Source organism: Triturus cristatus, chromosome 10 (genome assembly GCF_964204655.1).
Source record: "Triturus cristatus chromosome 10, aTriCri1.1, whole genome shotgun sequence".
Lineage (NCBI taxonomy): Eukaryota > Metazoa > Chordata > Amphibia > Caudata > Salamandridae > Triturus > Triturus cristatus.
This window is the reverse complement of record NC_140593.1, coordinates 481,365,877-481,388,834: the sequence shown is the minus strand read 5'-3', so window position 1 is coordinate 481,388,834 and position 22,958 is coordinate 481,365,877.

The following is a 22,958-nucleotide window of genomic DNA, read 5'->3' as shown; positions in this document are numbered from 1 at the left end:
CTGAATGAAAAAATGACTTGGTCCCATCACCAGATAAAAGCAAACTTAAAGTTAACTCAAAGAGCTGGTGGAATTCTGAAATTATGGAATCAATCTATGACTCATCCTATTGGTCCGCCGTTGGAAATTTATAAAATGCAGGCACGTGGGGCTCTAATATATGGCGGCGAACTATGGGGCATTGATTGTGCCGCTGAAATTGCAGCCACGGAAAACAAGTTCCTACGGAACTTGGCTGCACTTCCATCTAGTACTCCGTTACTCCCCTTAAGGCTCGATATGGGCCTGAGACCAATAAGGGAGGAACTAGGTGTGAAGCCTCTAACTTTTTGGAGGCGCCTTTGGACAACCCCTGAACTCTTGAGTTATCGTTCCGAACTTATGGAACTCTACCTTCATCCAGCTTTAGGCAATATTCCATGGCTTAAGTACGTCAAGTCTGAACTTTTTAGGTTGGGCCTTCCGACCCTTTGGACAAAACCTTTAGAGGCCTGTGCAACTATATCCCGCAAAGAACTCGTTGCACTTTATCATAACTCTAATCTTTCGGCATCTTTTGCAAGCGATAATCTGGGATCAATGACCACTACTTTTTTAACTATGAAGGACCACTATAAATTGGAAACTGTGTTAAATGACATAAACCCCATCGCCCTGAGAAAATTATTTTTACAATGGCGATACAATGCACTTCCAATTAGAGCCCTCACTAGTAAATGGCACCCGCCTACTTCTAAAAATTGTCCTGCTTGCTCCTGCGAGCTGGAGGACGATATTCATTTAATGTTTTTTTGTCCCTCCTACATTGAATCTAGGAAGAAGTGGATCGTTCCAATTTGCAGGAACTGGGGCTTTAGGCACCACTTAGATGCCTATAGGCTGCTGAAAAGTGATCTATCTCCTCCTACCGTATTTGCTATCTGCAAATATCTAGCAGCAGCATGGTATATTAGAAGAACTCATTTGCTGAAATGAAATGTAAAACTGTTACCATGTGGTTTGGATTATGTTGAAGTATTCCTGTCAATTGCATCTGTATCCATTCTAGATTACAGTTGTCTTATTATTTTAAAATTGCTTTCTTAAGATAATTAGTTTTTTCAAAATTGTATTTGTATGACTTCTTTTATGACTCTTCTGAGTCGAAATAAAGATTTAAGAAGAAGAATTATACTTTAGGGAACCTTTAAAGGATATATATGGGTCTGGAGGTTTCCTATATTTTTGTAATACCCTCACCCACCTAATCAAGTAGCATGTTTTGCCATTGGGTGACCTGGTTGCAACTTCATACCCAAGATGTGTTACTACACTAGTAGGATGTTCCTTTCATGCTTAATTGTTGTTGAAGTGGTGATTTAAAATTTCTGAAGGGACTTTATGTTCTTATTAGTGAGAGATCTTTGATAAGGTTAAAAAGAGAAGGTGGATAAGTTATAATGGTTCCCGCATCGTAGTGTATGTCACAACATGTTGCCTACCAAGGGTCATAGGCTTGTTAGGGCAGTGAATCTCAAGCATTCTCATTGGAGGTGAAACAGACAAATCAGTTCACATTCAACACACAAGATGCATCACTCATGCTACTCACATATTGTCTGGTTGTGGGTATGTCAGAACCTCTTTCAGAGGGCCATGTGGCACGCAGAGTCAACCATACCCATCCCTGGTGTTTGAGGCATTTTACTCCTGATGTCCTGGGGCCCAAACTACTATGGATCGTGAGCAACTGAGCCAAGTTCCTCTTCTGCACCTAACTCTCAGAGGTAGATTTGGGCAAGCAGTTAAAGGCTCCATGGGGAGGGGCTAGATGCAGGTTAGTGAACACAACTCCTAACTCAAACTGCACTCAGTAATGTGAATAAATCAATGTCTAATCAAATACTTACTTTTAAATTGGATGCATTCACAGAAGTATATGACATTCATAATCAACAACACACTTCTTTTGGGGTCAGGGCTTTTGTGTTTATCTGGCAACTCACTGCCCCACCATCTTCCTTACAATGTGGTCAGGGTTAGTTTACATTCCCTGCTGGCCGCATTCAAGGATTTGCTCACTAGTAGGCCTTACTAAAGAGTCCCCTTTGACTCCTAGGAAATAATCAAAAGTGTCTATGGTGCCACAACACCTTCAGCAGTGAGTTTTCTGAGCCCCAATGGGTCAAATTCAAGTCTTATCTGCTCCAGCAGCATTGTAGCTTTCAGTGGTTCAGCGAGTGCTTCACCCACATACACTTGCAACACTCAGCAAAGTTGGGCTGCTTGCGGAACACGCACCAGCAGGCACATGCTCTCTTCCGAGCAGTGCTGCCAACATCAACAGTGATCTGAGGTTCAGCTTCTCCCCACATAGGGGGAAGAGGCTAATTTTTGCCCTTCAGACTGGGACCCAGTGATGGATCTAAGTCCTCGTTGCGCCCTCAGGATTCCACAGGGTTCGTCAGGTAACAGGTTTCAGTGCTCAATTGAGGCCCACAAGTCGCAGCTTAATTTTTCCCAGGTGACAGCTTGAACTTGGCAATACTCGGTACTGGCAGCTCCTACTGGTATACAAGGTTGCGAAGATACCTGCTGGAAAGGTGTAGGCCTCTCTTGTGCATTCACCTATACTACTGAAGCTCCTCCTGGCATATGGGGTTGCCTCTAAAGCTCACACTGGTCCTGGTGCTTTGTCAGCATAGTCACTTCTACAGTCGCATCCTCTGGCATACAGGGTCACCACAACAAGGTGGTACAAGCTTGGCGCTCCCCACATGGCACTCAATGCAAGGATCAGTCAATGGTGGACGTCTCCTGGCATAGGGGGGGTTGCACACAGGCAACAACCTGATCAGTGCACAAATGTCTCCTCACACCTCATGCCATGGTCCTCTCTGTAGGGCTCCCCAATAAACCTCATTTCCTCCATCGCTCTCCTTTTCCTCACAGGGCACACTGGTCTTGACAAGCAGGCAGATGCTGGTGCTCCAGCATCCAGTGCAAGTGGTCTTTGCTTCCCTGGGTGATGTCCCCTCACCAAGAGGGAGACTAGCAGGCCTTGGCACCCAGTCTTGGTCACAGACAGCAGTCTTACAGAGCTTCCACTACTCACACCGCCCATATGTCTGCTTGGAAAATGACAAATCTTTGGGTCTCAGCCTCCCCTTCTAATAGTCCATTTCTAAATAACAAATGTGATTTAGAGTGTGGGTCTTTGAAATTTCGTTAGGGCTCTGCTTCTTTTAAAGTTTACACTTTTCTCTCTCTTCTTCCTCTTGAAAGGCTGTCTGTCACATCAGGAGAGACTCCGAAGCTGATGGTCCCATGAAACAAGCCATGGGAGTGACTAGAGTTCACATTTGGATGTCAGTCACAGCAATCTGTGCATCAAAAGGTCAATCATTGGACTCCCAACCTTACTCTTTATGATTCCCTTATCAGCCTCATCTCCTTCCTTAGATGTGTCCAGGCCCTTTCCTTGTGCTCTAACACTGAATCTAAGAGCATACTTTTGAAGTGTACAGGGGGAGTGTCTCTCCCTTCCTCCAGTGTGACCCACCCAGCACACAGGAATGCAACAATACACAAACCTTTCTGGGGGGAATTCCTTTTCTACTCATGTCTTCACCATGCAGGCTTGGGCTTCCCAAAATGAAACTCAGGGTCCCCCATGTAATGTACAATTGCAGGAAAACCTGCACTCAGTGTACACACACAGTACACGTACTTTCCTGTACTGTCGCCTCCATGTCTTGTGTCACCCTAGGTGTTCATACATTCAGGCACACAATCACTCTGCGTGCAATGCTCAGTATTGTGTTCTTTCTCTAGTGTGCCATGGTGAGCTACTTCCAAGCACACTCACAGCCAGCACACTCACTCACAATGTGCATGCTGCAGAACACTTCACTCTTCATAGACAGTTCTTTCATTGAGAAGCAAAGAGAAGGGGGCCCTCAAATTCGTATTTCTGACTGGTTTTCCATGCCAGCAAGCCCAGCATGGAAAGCCTGTCAGAAACCGAGCATCGTAATGCCAATTGCAAAAAACGTCGTCCTTTGGGATTATGGGACGGCTTTCCGACTGAGATCATAATATGCCCCATAGTTTTTGACACAAGGCATGTTCTACTAAGCTTGCCAGACTGGGCTATGCATCGAACACATCCATGAGGGGGATCCTTTATGTTTGCCTAGACATAGAATTGTGTACTAGAAGAACATGCTTCCAGCACGCATTCTATGACAGACAGTAGATACAGGCCTCTGCAAGCTGTGCATTGTGCAAGGTAGCTTTTTAAAGCATGTCCTGGGATGATAGCAGCACCAGGCCAATCTTAGCAGATATGGCTCTGCACTTTGTTTTCCCCCTTGCTCTACAAAGCACAGCGTTAAAAATGAACCAACCTGCCCCATTGAATACCTACATAATTTTCTGAGCATTTCAAATGCTAAGATATCCATAAAGCTGGCAGGTGATTTCACTTTTGATCACTGTCTGCAGGTACATGCGTGTGTATGGTAGTATTTGCTAACATGAAACTGTGTTCTTGTGACAGTTAGAAATGTGCAAAATGACCTAAAACCTGCCTGAATCACACATAAAAACAAATGTACCTTGTGAGTCATTGCTTCAACATTTCAAATAAATCACACTTAAAGATTTAGTGGCTATATTATGGTCGTTTCAAAAAATCTAAAAGGTGGCAGGAAGGTAGCGATGGCTCTAATGCAATTTCAAGAGAGCTCCTAATAAGGGCATGACAGCAGCTGTGAAATCTTGGAACTTTCCCTTCTCTTCTATGACACCTTGATAAGGCAATTAGAGCGTAATTACATTAACAAGTGGCATTACAGGAAATTATTGTCATTCTCCTGTTAAAATAACACATAATCATCAGCAAGTGAATTTCTGAATCCGCAATCAGCATCTCATTAAATCTACCAGTCTGAGAAAGGAGAATGCAATCGGCGGACAAGAACTTAAAAACAAATTATAACACTGAAGTTCTCTAGGTAGAGCAAACCGACATTTGTACAGTGGGTTAAAATTACTTGAATAAATATATATGTAACATTAACTGACTCATTGGATTTAAAATCCCCTTCAGATCTTACACTGTCCTTACACAAATATTCAATTATGGGTTTCAACTCACCATATTGGGTGTCTATGCTCTCCCAAATCGTTTTTTCAGTTTTCCATTTTTAGAATTTTCTGTAATTCAGTCAAAGTATATTCAGGGTGTGTATGTGCCCTACACAAAATAATTTGACTTGGGGATAGGTAGGTGAAGTCGCACAGTTCTGGTAGTTGGTAAAATACCTCAATGCCCATCCCAACCAAAAACCTAATTCCTCACACTGCTGTGCACTGAAAATCCTCCCACTAAAGATCATTTATAAAAATAAACATGAATTATTTTTCAGTGTGGGGCAGTGTGAGAAATTGGGATGTTGGTTGACGAGGGTGTTAGCCCTGGTCACACAACAGCCACAATCCCAGTGAGAGTAAACAACAAAAAGTTACTAAATTAACCTATGCTCAACCCTCTGGTAGCTTGACACAAATGCAATTAGTCTTAACTTACAGGCAAGGTGTAAAATATTTATGGGCACACAAACAGTAACAAGGCAAATACACAGCACAAGAAAATTCTCACACAAATTTAAAGAATAGAGTACATTTTAAAACATTATTTGACAGCAAAACAATAGAAATTCATTCAGTAGAACTGGAGTTGTGAAATTTTAGGGGGATATTCTCAACAAATGGCGCAAACTATTGCTAACCTCAGCGTGTTTTCTTATCGCCGTGTACCGCGGGAAACTATTGCCGTGTTAGTGGCGTATTCACAACACGCTGCTAACAGGTGATAGTTTCCCCTACCGGGTCAAAGATCCGGCAATAAGATTAGCGGCATGGTGATAAAACTCGTCTTGCTAACATGAAAAAAGTGGCGATGGGCCAATTAGCGGCCAGGAACGGTGCGCTAATCCGTGTCAGAGCACCTTTTTTCACCGTTCGGTGGGAAAAACCACTATAAAACACCCGTTATGCAGCCCAAACACACACAAAAAAAAGAAGAAACATTTGAGACGGACCATGGAGGAAGCTGGACTCAGCACAGAGGCCAACAACAACCCCACAAACACCCAGGAGGACCAGCCAGAGACCCAGGGGAAGGGCAATGAGAAGAGAAAGATGTGGTTCAGTCAGCAGGAAAACCAGGTCCTGATTGCAGAGGTGACAGAACACCAAAAAAAACTTTTTGTAAGCTCCACTGTGTCAATGGAAACCAAAAATGCAATATGGCAGTCCATCGTGGCCAAGGTGAATGCGTTCGGTGAGGTGAGGAGGATAGTGGGCGGCTGCAAGAAGCGCTGGCATGAGGCTAAGCGCAAGACCAAGCAGAAACTTGCAGCCAACCTGAAAGCAGCAATGCAGACTGGAGGTGGGAGTCCAGTACCACAGGAGGAGCTGGATCCGTTGAAGGAACAGGTGTCACAAGGCATCAGTGAGGAGACGGTAGTTGGAGTTCCGGGACAGGATACTTCTCAACACGACCAGACACAACAGAAACAGGGTGAATATCAACCAGGGACTGGGGGGATGGGGGAGATGGGCCCAATGGCACTCATGCACAATTAAATATATCACAGTGCACACCCACAATGACTGCTGATCATGTCCCGGATACCCTTGGCCCTGGTGGCATAGACACATAGCACCCCTCAACCAATACATTGCAAGACTCATATTGATGGGCTCACAGACCTGAAAATGTGCACAGAAAAGTCAAACGAATATAGTCCAAGTATCATAGCAGACCACAAAATAAGCGCTACATGAAAGACCAAAGGCCCACATTGATTGGAGATGCATCAGTCTGTCAAAATGGCCCCCTTGCCTCAACACCACACATATGCATGTGCCTGTATGTCAGAGTTGTGTGCAAGAATGTGCATGTGCATCAAGGGTGACACAACTGCACATACACAATCTTGCACACAACGCAGACACACATGCACAATGCTGCATGTCTGCTGACATTGGTGGAGGCATGCCCACTCATGCGCATGATCAGTCACACACTCAGTGCAGCCTCATGTTTAGTATCAGAGAGATGCGGCCCTGAGCAAACAATTTGTATATGTGTGCTGTTGAGGCAAAGTGGCCATGTAGACATCCTGCCACATCTCCAGTAAATGTGTCTGCCTGCTTGTCCATGAGATGCAGTCCTGTGTACACAGTGATGGCTTGCAGTGGGAGTCCTGCAGGGTGGTGGTACGGGCGGTGGTGTGGAGTGGTGGAGGGGCAGGATGAGGGGGTAGTGGAGTTGGACACACGACGGGCTGCAGATACGTAAGTGAATAAATAATTCCAACTATTTACCTTGCGCTTGCTGCATCGCAAACTCGGCTATACAGCAAGTGCAAGGCAAATAGTTTAAATCATGTATTTACTTACCTAATGTTATGTGTCCAACTCCACTATCCCCCATCCTGCCCCTCTATGCCCCGCACCACCACCCGGCACCACCGCCCCGCAGGACTCCCACTGTGAGCCGTCACTGTGTGTACACCAAGTGAGAAACCATCTAGTGAGTCTGCATACCAGAAACACATGCAATGTTACAACAAACTGATCATGCAGCCTACAGGCTCAAAGGTGCATAACCAACAATGCACACAAATAGCAGACTTCACTCAAAAGGTGATGTAATACAATGAGCAGGGGGGCTATGCCTACAACACCACAGTGCAGGGACAATACATATCAGGAATGTGTCAAACAAATCTGTACTGCATAACTTGTTTTTTGTCCCAGACTCATAGAACTACAATGTCCCTGTAAAGAAGTAAGACAACCAAAGTATGACAACAAGCAAGGATAGCAAAGTTGCAACAAATAATGACAACTAGCCAAATGGCACACTCACCCCTTAGGTCGTTTTGCACACCTCCCCTTCAAGTGTACACATCTGCCATACAGAAAACACCATTCCACATCAGTCCTGGTGTGAGTTGCCCATTACACCATTATATGCATGTAAACCTATCTGTTTGGTAAGTCAACTGTGTCAGTGAACAAATATGCAGTCATGGTTGTAATCACCCACACGCAAAGCCATGCATTGAATATTCCTAACCAGAACAGCATGTATCATCCATGTGACCAGCTGCGTGGCACATACACAAACACACATCACCCTGCCATTTGCATCTGTTGGGAGGGTGGCGGTGACAAGTCCTGAGCACCACAAATACGCATTAGGAAATCAACATCTATCAAATCCAGGCCCACTTACACACCACACGTGGGGTCAACATTGAGGGTAATGGGTGTTGACACTGTCTGTCCAGCCAGCAACAACAATAGAAACTCACGCAGCACCATACTCACAACGGGTAAGCCAACAGGAGGGTAGTAAGCAATGCATGCAAGACAAATCACAATAGACAAAGCAAACTGGATGCACATGTGTACAGCATAGTGCAGCACACATTGAAACAGCAAGTAGGCCTTAGTAGCCAATGCGCCTAAAGGGGGCCCACCTCACACATAACAAATCTCGCAACAGACACATGCACATGTGCAGTACACAGCAAAGGTGCGGGTCTGTGAGCCACACTGACAAGGCAAGTGACAGTGCATGATGAATAGCATGCCTGCACCCCAAACATCTCAACATGGTGCAGGCCACGTCACTGAGGTGGCTGAGTGTGGACCACATCCTTAAAGGAGCAGGTGACACTCTGACACATCCTCGTGTACATACTACCCCTGACGTAAACAATACATCTGCTGACAAACAATGCACAAGTGCCCCAACTTTGACCAAGACACATATATACCCCAGCTTGCAACATCTCAGCATTGTAAATGCACAGAAGTGAAGGTTCACTGCCTGAAAGGGATAAGAGGCAGTAAAACCAAAACAATGGCGCGCATACGCATACAAATTGTAGCTCATCAACATTGACTACAATTTTTGACAAAGGGCATCACTTTCACAACTGAACAGAAGACACAACTGGTGTTGCTTGTATAAACTGGCCAATCACATTTGTTATAGCTGTAAACTGTGAGACAACAATGTACAAGTACAACCATGATGTTGTAGAAAAAGTCAACATCCTCAACAAATAGGCATCTCCTCCCAAACAGTCACAATGTACATTGTCATGCAGTCTGCTTGAAACTCATCCAATGCATAATCATACATGAAACACACAGTTAAACTGCATCTCCCCTTTACATTGCAGAGGGAGAAACATCGCCTCTTGAACAGCAGCCTGTCCCACTCTTCACTGATGAAGAGAAGGAAATTGTCACCAGCAACACGGACACCCTCCAACAGCTGCTAGACTCCATCATCACCTCATCTCCAGGAGCAGGGCAACACAGCTGCATCGTGCAAACCCCACGCCCTGCACAAACCACACAGCAGCAAGCACCTACCACCATGGCTGTCTCCCAGGACCTCCAGGACCCACACCTGGCATTCCAACAGCGTGTGTTAGAGGCCAAGTAGGAGATGGCTCATCAGATGTGGATGGACTTGACAGCCTGTTGGCCAAACTTGATTCCGTATGTGGGTGTCTGAGTTCCATCCGGGGCCACCTACAAAACATCACGGACACCCACAGTCAGCACAATGCTCTAAAACACTCTATGGCTGACATCGTTGGAGTCCTGATTCAGAGATAGGAACACCTGTCCAGTCAGAGTGGCTCCAGCGATGGCAGCCAGGAGTTGGACCTCATGCAGAGGATAATGGAGAACATGGAGCGGATGCAGGCGGAACAAATGGCTGCCACGGAAGCACACCAGCAAGATGTAGCTAAAATCTTCCATGCCCTGCAGATCATCATCACTGCATCGCTGCAGCAAGATCTGGCGCAGATGAATACTGCTGCAGCTTCTTCTACATCCACATCTCTGCCCCTGATGTGTCAGTGCCTCACAGTGCTGCTGCCAATCTACCACCACCCACATGTGAGACACATGACACATCCGAGGACGAAGATGTGGATGATTCTGCCTTATTGCAAAGAAGGAAATGGTAGCATTCATCTATGCCAAATGGCTAGTTTCTACTTGGTTCTGGGCTCAGCATCATGCCCCGGAATGTCACCTTCCACTGTCCCCTGATACACTCTGTGGCTCTCACCTTGGACCTCGACATGGACAGCCATATTTGTCTGGTTACCAATGACACAGCAATAAGACTGCTGACTGAACTCTTCCTCATCCTTTGGACTAGTCAACCCTAAAGGACTCTGTCTGGCCCTCCACTGGGCATCAATGTAATGTGAGGATTGCATGGCCAAGTACTGGTCCAGTCTCCAACTATGTCAACGGACATGTGAATAAATATTTTTCACTCACACAGATGTCTGTTGTCCATGACCAATCCAGTATAGCAGTCTGTTAAAATGTAGGAGCATTGAATCCACCAAAAGGTAGACCCAGGGAAATAATACAAATGTGCATGTTTTACTGTGATCCAGCTAGGCAGTGATATGAGCTGGTATGTGTGAACCAGCTGTGCCCCCATTGCTCCAATACAACAATTTAGCAATATCCCAACTTAGCCACACATCCATGAAGGAAATAGGAATGTGTGTGAATAAGTCAAAGTCTGTTGCAGGCCACAAGTAGTGTTCCCCTTTACAATTGCAAAAAGAATATCTTCTGTCATATCTACTCACACTCTACAGGATGGACGAAGCCTGTTGTGATGGTGCACATTGCATTTCACATCCTAAGATGGGCACACCATATACACATTGATGATGATACGTAAGGGCACATGTCTACCAGCCACAAATTGAACCACAATGTCTGCCTCAGTGAAGTAGAGTTGGCAATAGGAGCTCACCTCAAAGTGTAAGGTGTCAGTCAGCCACTTCCAATGGATGAACAATGCTTACTGACTTTGGAACTCTCACATGCTGTGACCACTGTGAGCAGCTAGGGCAATATGACAAGGGATGTGTGATGCACTTCACAGAGCATATTGTCTGAAGCAGTGCCACCATTTCAAGAGTGGCATTACTATGAGCCAATGCCAAAAGGTGACAGCTGGGAGATGTGACAATGACACTGGCACTACAGGGAGCAATGCAACATTTCACCTCTTGTGTGCATGCAAAATCATGGCTTTCGAACTTTAGTGTTTCACAAAACACATTTAGGAGAAGTGAAGTCAGTACATCTAATTGTACTACTCCTAAATGCCAGTTGTGAATCCCGGAAAACATAAACTCATGACTTACTCTCAGATGACTTATGTGAATCAGGACCACTATTCTGCCATATGCAGTGCACAATGGACCCACTGAAAGACTACTAATTGCATGGCCTGGAGGTTCAGCCTCCATGCACAGGAACATATCATTCAAATGAATCTGACACACTTGCACTACGCAGCAAGTGTGCCAAGGCCTTTGCAATGTAGATGGACTCAGCACCAGGAGCATGTGAGATGCAGGGCTGTGACAAAATCTGTGGTACCAAGCGCATCCATCCATCTCCATGATGGATAACAGTAGCTACTACAATATCCTCTCAATGCCATGTCCCTATGTTGTGTTGTAAATGGGCAACAATGTGCTGTCCAACTCCGTGAGTCACACTTAAGATGCATAACTTCACAAACGACTGCTCCTAGACTAGGCAGTAAATCCTACTTGCCACCCTGTTATCCATGCAAGTTTACTGTGCTCACATCTAAGGTATCCTGACACAATCCATCCTGCTAAGTAACATGTCATGACCACACTTACACATTCAACGGAGTGTCCAGTGATGATATGAGATGCATACAAGGCCCGCTCATGGAACTGAAAGTGAAAGTCACAACCTGATCGGCAGGTTCAGGTGCCCTTGTCCCCCTGTGTGTGTGAGGTTGTAGGGGGACGGGATACTGCCTGTCCATGCTGGGACCTACCACTGATGCCAGAGGGTCCTGGGATGGCCTGGGTGCCACTGCTTCTCCCACGTGTTGCTACCTCGGGCACCGACTTTCAAGTGTCAGATTCCCGGTCTTCCTGGTACTTCCGTTCCATGTTGCAGTACCCTTTTTTGACCTTCCTTATGTGGAGGTACCGGTCCTTCCTCACCTGGAAGTCGTAGGACTCCTCTGGCGTCATGTTATCTGTAAAATGGGAAATTGTGAGGCCCTTGGACTATGTCAATGTTCTCCATTCAAATCTGGCATACAAGATCACTTAAAAATGGGAGTCTACACTCTGGCTTAACTATGTGTATTCAGAGAGTGACCTGCACAACAAAATGTTGAATCCAGGATCAGCGACTACATGCTGGGGAGACTGACATGCCAGTGCATGGCACTGGACATGTACTGTCACAACCAAATGAGTCTGTCTCTGTCAAATGATGGTGCTGTGACATACCTTGACTGAAGGTGACATGTACAAGGAATCGGAGGAGGGAGGCATTATCCCTTTGTGTGTAGCGCCACCCTCATCCTCTCCTGCAACACAGTGCAGCTTCATATTTACAATGCTCATGTGCAGCCCAGCGTGTTCCCCAGCGACTGTGTGCAGTGCATCAAGTCTGCGCATACACAGGCACTCTTGAACAAGAGTAAGGGTATCTGTGTGCAGGGGGGGCTTGTTAATGTGTATCAAGGTCACCCTACTGGCACAGAAGCAACACTGGAATAGCCCTACTCAAACTTTCATATGTGCTGCATCATGTTGGGTGATTGAACACTGACTTGTACATGAGGCGCTGGGCCTCTCTCCACCACTACTTCACAATTGGTGACACATTGCTGCCCAGAGGGGGAAACATCATTTTATATGAATTGTCAATCATGTATGTCTTGGATCCTCTATTGCCACTCCGTAGTAAATTTCACTACGCAGTCCTTCACAATGCAAACTTTTACAAGGCATTCCCCATTGTAACATCAACCTGGAGTCATATTGGTTATTGTATTATAACGGGCAATGCATTCTCACAGATAGCGTTGTAGAGGCCTGCATTGTTAAATATATGGCAAGGCAATAAATGCAGGACTAAAGCATGCGTGGGACATGCATACAGAGTAATGTCACCAAAGTGTACAGAGGGGCTCATTCACCTGAGCTAGAGTCGACCAGGGAATTACCCCAAGGAGGAAGCATGACAACACCATTGCAGTGGCCAACCATGCCTATGTGATTCTTTGGGCCATCTTTGCTAGGTGTTTGGGGAATGTGCCATTGATATGCTTGGCTAAGAACTACCCACTGCTACTTCTGTGAAGCTGGTACGCAGCATACCTGCAAAATTACTTTGCGGACCTGTGTCTGAGCACGCACAGCCTGAAAAACAAAGCCTCCTTGTGCATGATCGGGCACACTTGCACAGTCATCTCAGTCAAGGATGAACAGGCATTCCATGTCTGCTGATACTCATCAGCTACACCACTTACATGTCTCCTATCCTATCAGTGCGTTCTGTCATCCACATGCGTGTGCTGTAGCGACAGAACCCATAGACCTAATTTACATGTGTATCACTGACTGGGGATGTGCAAAGTTACAACTGGAAGAAAAATGCACAGCTCAACCTTAACCTACTGATTCATACACACTTATGACTTCAACAAAACATCATCACACTGTAGACAAGGTACATGTGATACACACCCATACTGCATACTTCGCCCTCGTTTGTTATAGCCAGCCATTCATGACACCGCACTATGCCAATATATTATGTCCAAACTCACCAGTGGCGTGTGGGTCCTGTAACTTGTCGATGTCCCCCTGCATGATGAGAGGTCATCCAGCTGTGAGACATAAAACCCAATATGTGTTGGTGTCAGATGTGAAATTACACATGTCATATTCATCATACATATCATCAACATTACAGACAATGCTCCGTAACTGTACTGTTGCGTAACCTGTTTGCTAAATGATTTGGTCTACTTTGCCTGCCATTCACACAAGACCTGTAAATGCTGATTCGGGCCAGACAAGACTACAATGCTAGCAAACTTGTGCATTCTAGTTGTGTGACACATTCACAAGGACCCATTTCTACACGCAACATGATGTTATAAATGCTCTGTGTACGATTGCATCACTGCCGATCGCACAAGGCTGTTTCACAGGTGTTGGTGCTGTATGACACTCTGGGGATGTTCTATTACCCATGAGCTACTGTACATATTTCAAAGATTGTCACACGGAGCCTATGTACAACGTAAGCATAGCAAACATACAAATATTCTTGTGCACAGCATTTGTACACTTCCTTTTGTGCAGCACACAGGTCCCAGAAACAAGGCCTTTGATTGTTCATGTACAGTCACCCTTCCTGTGCACAGACAATCTTTGTCCTGCACACAGTATTGCACAATGGTGCCAGCATTGGCACTACAGTGCTAAGTGTTTTTGCACTTGGACACCAGTGTGTCACACACATAAATTCTGGCTTTACATTACAGTGTTCATAATTAAATTTGGGGTTAAAACTTACCACACTGTAGGCCAACGATGACTCCCAGGTGGTCCAGCAGGTCACCCTCATGGGCCAGGCAATCCTGCCAGTGGTGCTTCCATTGAAGCACAGTCCGGTCCACCCAAAAGACACGCAGCATCTGCGCCCACACACTCTCCCACCTGACCTTCCGCACCTTGACGTCATATCCTGAGAGGATACGGCCTCCCATCTCCACCATCCGGGGCAGGTAAAAATGTATCTACCAGAAGAAGCCCCCCGATGCCCCCTTGGCCATCCTGCCCTCCCTGCCAACACACACCATCTCCCTGCACACACCTAAACCCACTGCCGCAAATCAAAAGCCAATATAACAGACCCAACAACTACAAAGTAAGTTAACTACCCCAAGACAAACACCCGACAAGATTGAGGACAAGAGACATTAAAACACGTAAAAACAAGTACAGAACACTTCACAGGGACACTATCGACAGAACAAAGGACACAGCAACAAAAACACCAATCTGCAGCACACACCACCAAACACCTCCAGCACTCTTCACAATCATCAGCAACGTGCTCAAAAGAGAAAGTGAAAGTGCACAGCACTCCTCCAGTAAACAGGAAGCATGCAGCCATCACTTCCTGTGTGTTTGTGGCCCGTTTTTTGAAATAGCGATGGGGTAACATTTCGTATAGTTCAATGAGTTTAGCGATATATTTTCCACTGCTAGTATGAAAAATCCATTGCAGTTTCGGAAATGCTGACAGTTTTGCACGCTAAGTGCACGTTCTTACACAGATGAACTGTCTTAGTTGCAATTTCATTTCTTGTCCCAAAGAACACCAGGAAAAGCTTGATTTGACCCCAAATGAAACCCTAAATTTCATAATTTCCCCAAAATGACACCCTTAATTTCATAATTGACCCCAAATGACACCCTTAAATGTCATATTTGACCCCAAATGACACCCTTAATTTCATAATTGACACCAAATGACACCTTAAATTTAATATTTTTCCCAAAATGACACCCTTATATTCATAGTTTACCACTATTGACACCCTATATGTAATTTTAATCCACATATGACACGCTGAACAGTAGAATTACGTACCACATTTGACACCCTAACATGTCTAGTTTAGAACAAATGTCACCCTAAAAAACATTTCTTTTCAGAGGTGACATATCCACCATCAGTTTATAACTGTGATAATGTTACCACTTAACATTACACTTACACTTGTCAGAGTGATTTACACATAGCACTCAGGGTATGTGTGTAGTGTTTTTTGTTTACATATACTGTGCTTGGGGTCATTTTGAACTGATATATGATTGCTAAGGACAGTCACAATGTGACGTGCTCAGGTGAAAAAAAAATTGGGGATTCTGTTCCTTCGGCCTGTTCCTGCTGCAGAAGCTGTGGGGTGTGCTCCACCTGCCTCATCTTCCTCATCATCCTGAGCATCATCTGGTGCATCTGGCACTTGGATCCATGGGGCATTGGTGTGTACACATATATTGTGCAATACACAATATGCTATGATAATCTTGTACAACAGTCTTTCACCTTTGATGTCAAGGCACCGGAAATGTAACTTTAGCATGCCAAATGTGTGCTTCACAATGCCCCTGGTGCATCCAAGAGCCAAATTATACTGCCTCTGGGCCTGGGAGTAGGTGGCTCGGAGGAGTGTCATCATCCATGGGGTGAGTGCATATCATTGATCACCTGTAACATGTAATGGAGAGATGTGTCCATTAGTAGTTATGCATGCTGTGTGGGCAGTGTTAATAGTGCTTGGGTGTGTGATTGGTGCTACTTTGGGATTAATGTTTGCCATGTGTAGCTTCTGACAAAATGACCAGCATCAATCTGAATTACATTGCCTCACAGCTGCACGTCCCTCCCCCCAAGCCTATGTAATTGTGTGCACTAGCACTCCAACAGCGCACCAATATCAGGCCTGTCTGCACATGTCCAGAAGCCTGACACCTACACCAGCAGGGTCCCTGGCTCTCCTAAAATCTAGCCATGCCACTCATCCTCACTCCTCGCAGTCAATGCCCGGAGAACGTTTAGATGCCAATGGGCCACACCAGACATGGCTCATGTTCTGTTCAGCTGCTTCTGCTGCCACTAGACCTTCCTCACTGCCCAACACCTTTTTTTTTCTGATCCAGACCGACCACAAAGCAACACTCAGCGGCACCCTCACCTGCAGGGCTCACAGAGGGCGGGAACGCTTCCCAATCAACATCAACATCATCACACGCGACGTCATCTACTGCATGGATTACGTACTCATCCATGAGCGGAGCCTCTTCCTCACATACCACAAGAAATCAAATTCCATTACCCTCTGGCAGATGCTTGCTCACATAGAACAGAGCCAACTCTTCTGAACACTGAGCCACAAGGCAGGGCACGCCTTTGACCCCATCTTTACAAGTGGGAACTGCGTCCACTTCATCAACACCACTCAACGCCCATGGTGTGACCAGCACAGTGTACACTTCCTCGTCGTGAAACCCCATGACACCCAAACCCACAGTCAGTGCCACACAGAGTTACTGGAGCAGAGTCACCATGGATCTGGCACACCACCATCAACAGCAACACACACACTACTGCACGCAACGTCAACAGCACTGGCCATAATGTTGTACCTCCAACTGTGCATACACACTTGCCCCAATATGCAACTCCAACATACAGCGTGCAATGAATGCCACCTCAGTCACCAACAACATCCAGGATGACTGATGCATCTGCAGACGCCTGGAGTAGAACTGGAGCTACACGAAGGGACCCATTGGACATCACCACCTACGAGGACACCTAGCCCATACTCTCCCTCAACAAGTGGCTAACGCACACCAGACTGGGGTTCCAGGGAGGATTGCAGCAAGTTGCAACATGGATGTTCAACAGCTGGGGGGGTGCTCTACAAAAAGGAGACATTAGTCCTCATGCGCGTGACCATCCCATCAGCATGTGGCAACACCTGGTGGGCTACCGCCTTTGGCAGCCCCCCCACGACAACTCTAGGTACCTAGGCATCATACACGACTCCTCTCTCTCCATGTACAAACAGGTCTACGCAGTGGGCTGCAGCTGCTTCGACAGCCTCTGCATCCTCCATGCTACCTTCACACTCAAGACTGTCCAGCACACCATTGCCACACTCAGCCTTGTGTACATTCTTTCTTCGTAGGTCAAGTACCTCCATCGCACATACTTGGTTCCCACCCCTCCCCAAATTTGAATTGTGTGGCAGAGGGGCTATGCCTTTGGGGATGGTTTGTCTACATGACGGGCCCCAGTTACCATAGTTATTTGTGTTGTTGTGTCTAGTAGGTGGGCATGTTGAATGGCATGTTGTATGTGAGTTTAGAATGTGTGCATTCGCACAGTTGTGAGTTCCAGGATTGTGGAGTTCAGGTGTGTGGTGTGTTCATTTACTACTTACCAACGAGCAGTGCATTTCCATATGTGCCATCCTGAAAGCGCTGGTTGATGATGGACTGGCGGAAGATGTAGGCATCATAAATACTGCCTGGGAAATTGGCTACGACATTGGTGAACAGGCCCCAGTGGTCCACTATTGCCTGCACATTGAAGGAATGTTTGTGCTTTCTTTTGCGGTATATGTGTGCAGTGTCGGCAGGAGGCACAAGTAGGACATGTGTGCAGTCAATTGGCCCCAACACATGTGGGAAGCCAGATATGGCATATAACCCTTGCTTGATCTCCAGCTGTTTCTGCACAGTGTTGGGGAAGTGAAGGTGCTGGGGTATCAGGCTGATGATGGCATCCGAGACAGTTGTGAGGAACTTTGATAGGGTTGGCTATGAGACTCCTCAGACTTGGGCAGTTGTTGGTTGGAAGGTACCAGAGGCCAACAGGTGCAGCATAGCCAGCAGCTTTGTTTGCGGAGGGATTTTGGATATCCGCTGTGTTGGTGCCATCAGCCTGTGGGCTATCTGGGTCAGGATGTGGAGGATGGATGTCCTTTTGAGCCTGTAGTGGGCAATGACATCCTCTGGCATCAGGTCTGTGAGGCTGAGGCATCAGTGATGGACCCGCTGTCTTATTTGGCGCAGCCTTGGGTGTGGTCCTGGTGGAGGTTGCAGTGGTGGTGGTTGTTGGGGTCTTTTTGGTTCTCCAAGCTACATGATTAGTACCTCCATGGCATCAGTGGGTCTTCAGATGAGGCTCTGGGCTAGTCTCCTTTATATACTGCTATTTATCACCATTTTTAAGACCTCCTTTTTTCTGGTCTTAAGTTCCAGCAGCTAACGGGCCTTAGCGAGTGTTTTTTTATTGCATCGCCGGTCCAGCCAATTGCTGAGAATATCGCAAAGTGTGTTTAGCATGCATTTTAACACAGGAACGCCTATATTGCATATGATTAGCGTTAGTTGTCGCTAACATCGTTGGCGATGTTATTAGCGCCCGCTATCGTCAGAAAGCTGTCGCTAATGGCTGTTAGAGACAGCTTGTGAATACAGCCACTTCAGTGGCAGAAAAGGGCTGCTAATGTGGCTATATCGCCTTGAGCACATGCCCCTTAATGTTTAAGGTAAAAACTTGTAGCTAAAAGATCAACCCACCAGTCATGGACATCTAGTCGTGTGAAACTGGGTCAAAGTTCAGAAATATTGTTATGAACCCCAATTTACCCCAATACAGGCCTCTGTAGTTACAAGACCCTTTACCTACATCTGTCCTACCATTGTTCTACATAACAGGTCTGGCGCTGACCTTTTACCTAATCAGATGCTACATAAATATCAAGTGGTTTTCTCCAATAACTAGCCTCATTTAATATCCATGAGGAGTATCAGTATCACAACAGGATTACCATCTTCTTCGTAATAACTCTGTATAAGGGTCACCTCAATCATCATCCTTGCCTGACATGCCCATAGTACACTTCTAGGTAAAACCCCTGAGGGTACCTTTCAGGTATATAAGCACTACATCTTGGCTGAGCAAACTAGAGGAAAAAGACTTACATGCTGACGCAAGATGCTGAGGTCCCTGCACGCAGACACTCCAACACGCAGTGGTCTGATATCCCTTGCGGGGTCTCAATCTCAAGACTAAGACGGGGTCCTTCGCTCTCCCACATCTGGTGATGGTGTTAGGTCTATCCTAAGGGGATTATTGGCTATACACCTACATACATGTTAGGTACACTTAGGTACATCTAGGTAGGGTTTGCATCATAGGAGTATGCATTTTTATAGTTATGTATCTATATTCCATCATATATTTGTTGTTTTAGCACTATGGTAAAATTCTACCTTGTCTTTACTCTGCTGGTTCTCATATTCGTATATATATGTTTCTTTCTAATGGGTGACACAGCACACATATTTTATACTAGAATAACATTCGTTCAAAAAATGCTTATTGAAAAACATCCCCACCGTTTATTCTGTATATCTCTCTGAGACAAAGTGAGCATGAGTAATTGAGCAAAAAGTACTGTACTGTTTCCCCGATCCCTGAGGGGTCAAGGTTGTCATGTCCGATAGTTGCCAGAAGCTATTCGCTCCTTGGTAAGAGGGGCGCATAGTGGCACTGTGAGCTAGCTGGACTAACAGACTAACATATCCTTTGGGAGTGTCTGGAATCAGTCTGGACACCAATACCTTAATTTAGGTTGTCTAAATGCACAGATCCTATAGATTTATAGGAACTACATGACAAGGCACCGCCAACGTTGGTTTGGTTCTTATTTAACTGTAAAATCTGAGTAGTTCAGTCGTGCTTTCTCAGAGACCCCTACTCACATTTATCCATAGACGTCTGGAGTGGGAAGGGAAAGATCCACCACAGCTGAGTAGGTATATCCTATGTATTGGCTGTAGGTTTATTCAAGCTTGAAGGATTATATTTCCCTACATTGTGCATAAGACCTTATCTAATTTTCCTTGAAACGTTTTTTACAATGTATGTCCAAGGTGAGGCTACAATAGCATTATAGGAAAATGCAGTGGAGGATGGAGAGCAGGAAGGTACAATAAACATTTTTAGAAAATGTAAGAAATGCACTTGCTGCCAAATTAGAAAATGTTGGTTTCTCAGCATTAAGAGGGACCATAACATTCACGATTGAGGCAGACAAATCATTCAGGACAGATGCACACACAAACACATTTCACTCTTATACGCCAGATGAAATACCAGAATTGTGCTGTCTATACGAGGACATAGAAGTTCTGCTCATGTACCAAGATCATATAAGTTGGTTTAAAGGCACCCTCCCACACACCGCAGAAAAAGTGAGACTTGGTCCGCACAGCAGAGACAGAGCGACTTGGTCGGTTCTAGCTGCTTACAAACAGCACCCAGAAGTTGACACAGTGACAATAGCAGACTTGCGTTCACCTCACAAAAAAATAATAAAACTTTACAGAAATATGACACAGTTTGTTATGAGAACACTCACACTTCATCCCACAAGGGTTACCCCAGCAGGCCAACTACAGGGTACCGCAATGAAAATTACCCCTCAAACACTGGATGCAGTCATGGGAAGAATGCTCACTTAACGTGAGCAAATGCGGTTCTGGATAGCTCAGTAAATAGCACAGTTAGATGCAGTGCTCCACACACAGTCCCACAAGAAAAACACAGAATACTGACGATTTGCTTGCCAATGGGCATAGTTCCCCTGATAGAGGATTGTATCACTTGGAGTAAAGTGTCCGCAGCCATCTCACCAGGACTCATGGCACCCCTTCAATAGCAGTGATACCAAAGTCATTAAGACAAATACAGAATGAGTATGGAGACAAACCTGCTCTAAACTTAGGGATGAAATTGAGAGGCAATTTTTCCCGGGTATTGACAAATATGTTAGCAAACATAAAAGGGAAGGCAGCTGCGGTAGCTATACACCAACGCCTGAGGGAATGCACTTCTGCACCATAATCGAAGATACATATGCTAAATTAGGTAGAGATAATTTGGGAGCTAGACCTATGAAAGTGCAAGTAATGGGAAATCCTGAAAAGGATAACACTAAGCAAACAACAGATCCTTATAAGAAGAAATAGGACAATAAACAGCAGATAAATAAGCAAAATGCATCACAATCACAGGGTGGGTCTCCTCAACAGGAGCACTCCCGACAGGAGGTATAACCTTAGAAACAGTGATAACAACAGAAAACCTGACAGGTATCAGGATACTGATACATCTTCCTCTCGTTCCTTTCAGGGTGCATCAAAAAAACAAAATTAAAACCTCAATTTAATAGAAAGAAAGTAGCTGGCCTTAAAATAAGAAATGCCATGACTGTTGAGGACTCAGCTTCTGAACGGGGAATGGGCTCTGGCGATGCTAGACAGTGCAGCAGAAGTTACAATAGCTCGCCAGAAGCTGATGGAATTTCTGGTGACAGCAGTGTTGAATGAACATATCACAGTTGAAACACCTGATACTAGGGTAAGTGTCCCACACCAGTTATATAATGCTCCATATAGAGGGGGACATACCCAGGAAAGTTAAAGGTCTGACAGGACCCCAGAGGGGGAAAGGGTGTTTGTAATAAAAATTTTACTCCACTGATTATTTGCAATACTTGTTTTTAATGCAAAATTGTTCCAACCAGAATTTGTGGCCGAAATATCTGCCCCTAACTACCTTTCAAATGTAACGTATACTGAGCACATGTTTATAAAAAGATATATGTATATATGCCAGCTGCCAGATTGCACATTTGCACTTTATCTCTTTTCAAATTATCAGAATTCCAACTTGTGTACCTTATGTATTAATGACCATTTGAAGTGCCCCAGTCTACTATTGTTGTTCACCGTCAAACTGTTAGCCTGTTTTTTATTGCTGATTGTGCACATACTTCACTTTAAATTTGTCAGTAATTGGAGACGCATCATGTGATCAGGCTCCCACGAGGAGCGAAACGCGTCATGGAGGACACTGGTCTGAGCATTAATCCATGCTCAATAAACTGCACTGCTTTACCCACTAATCCTGTGTGGGAGTCCATAATTTTCTTCTTTAAAGAGTTGGGAGGTCCGTGCCTGTGGTTTCCGCCTTTGACATTTTGACATTTTGGCAGACAGGACACTTATATATATATATATATATATATATTCACTTAAAAAAACATAGGTTTCACACACGTTATAGTTAGGAATTAGCATTTAAAAAACCTTGCAAATTCACTTAAAAAAACATAGGTTTCACACATGTTATAGTTAGCTGGACATTTCCCTCGTAAAAAAACCAATGAAATTCCCCCGTTATAGTTAGTGCAGGCAACTATAACTCACGCAACCACAATCCTCTGCTGATGACGTCAGATATTACATCACTGATTAAATATGTGTCTTTCTGAAAAATAAATATTTATAATATATGTATAGCTAAAGATTAATGGAAGAAAACATGGGTAAATAGGTGTCTAAATACAGTGATGTAATATCTGACGTCATCAGCAGAGGATTGCGGTC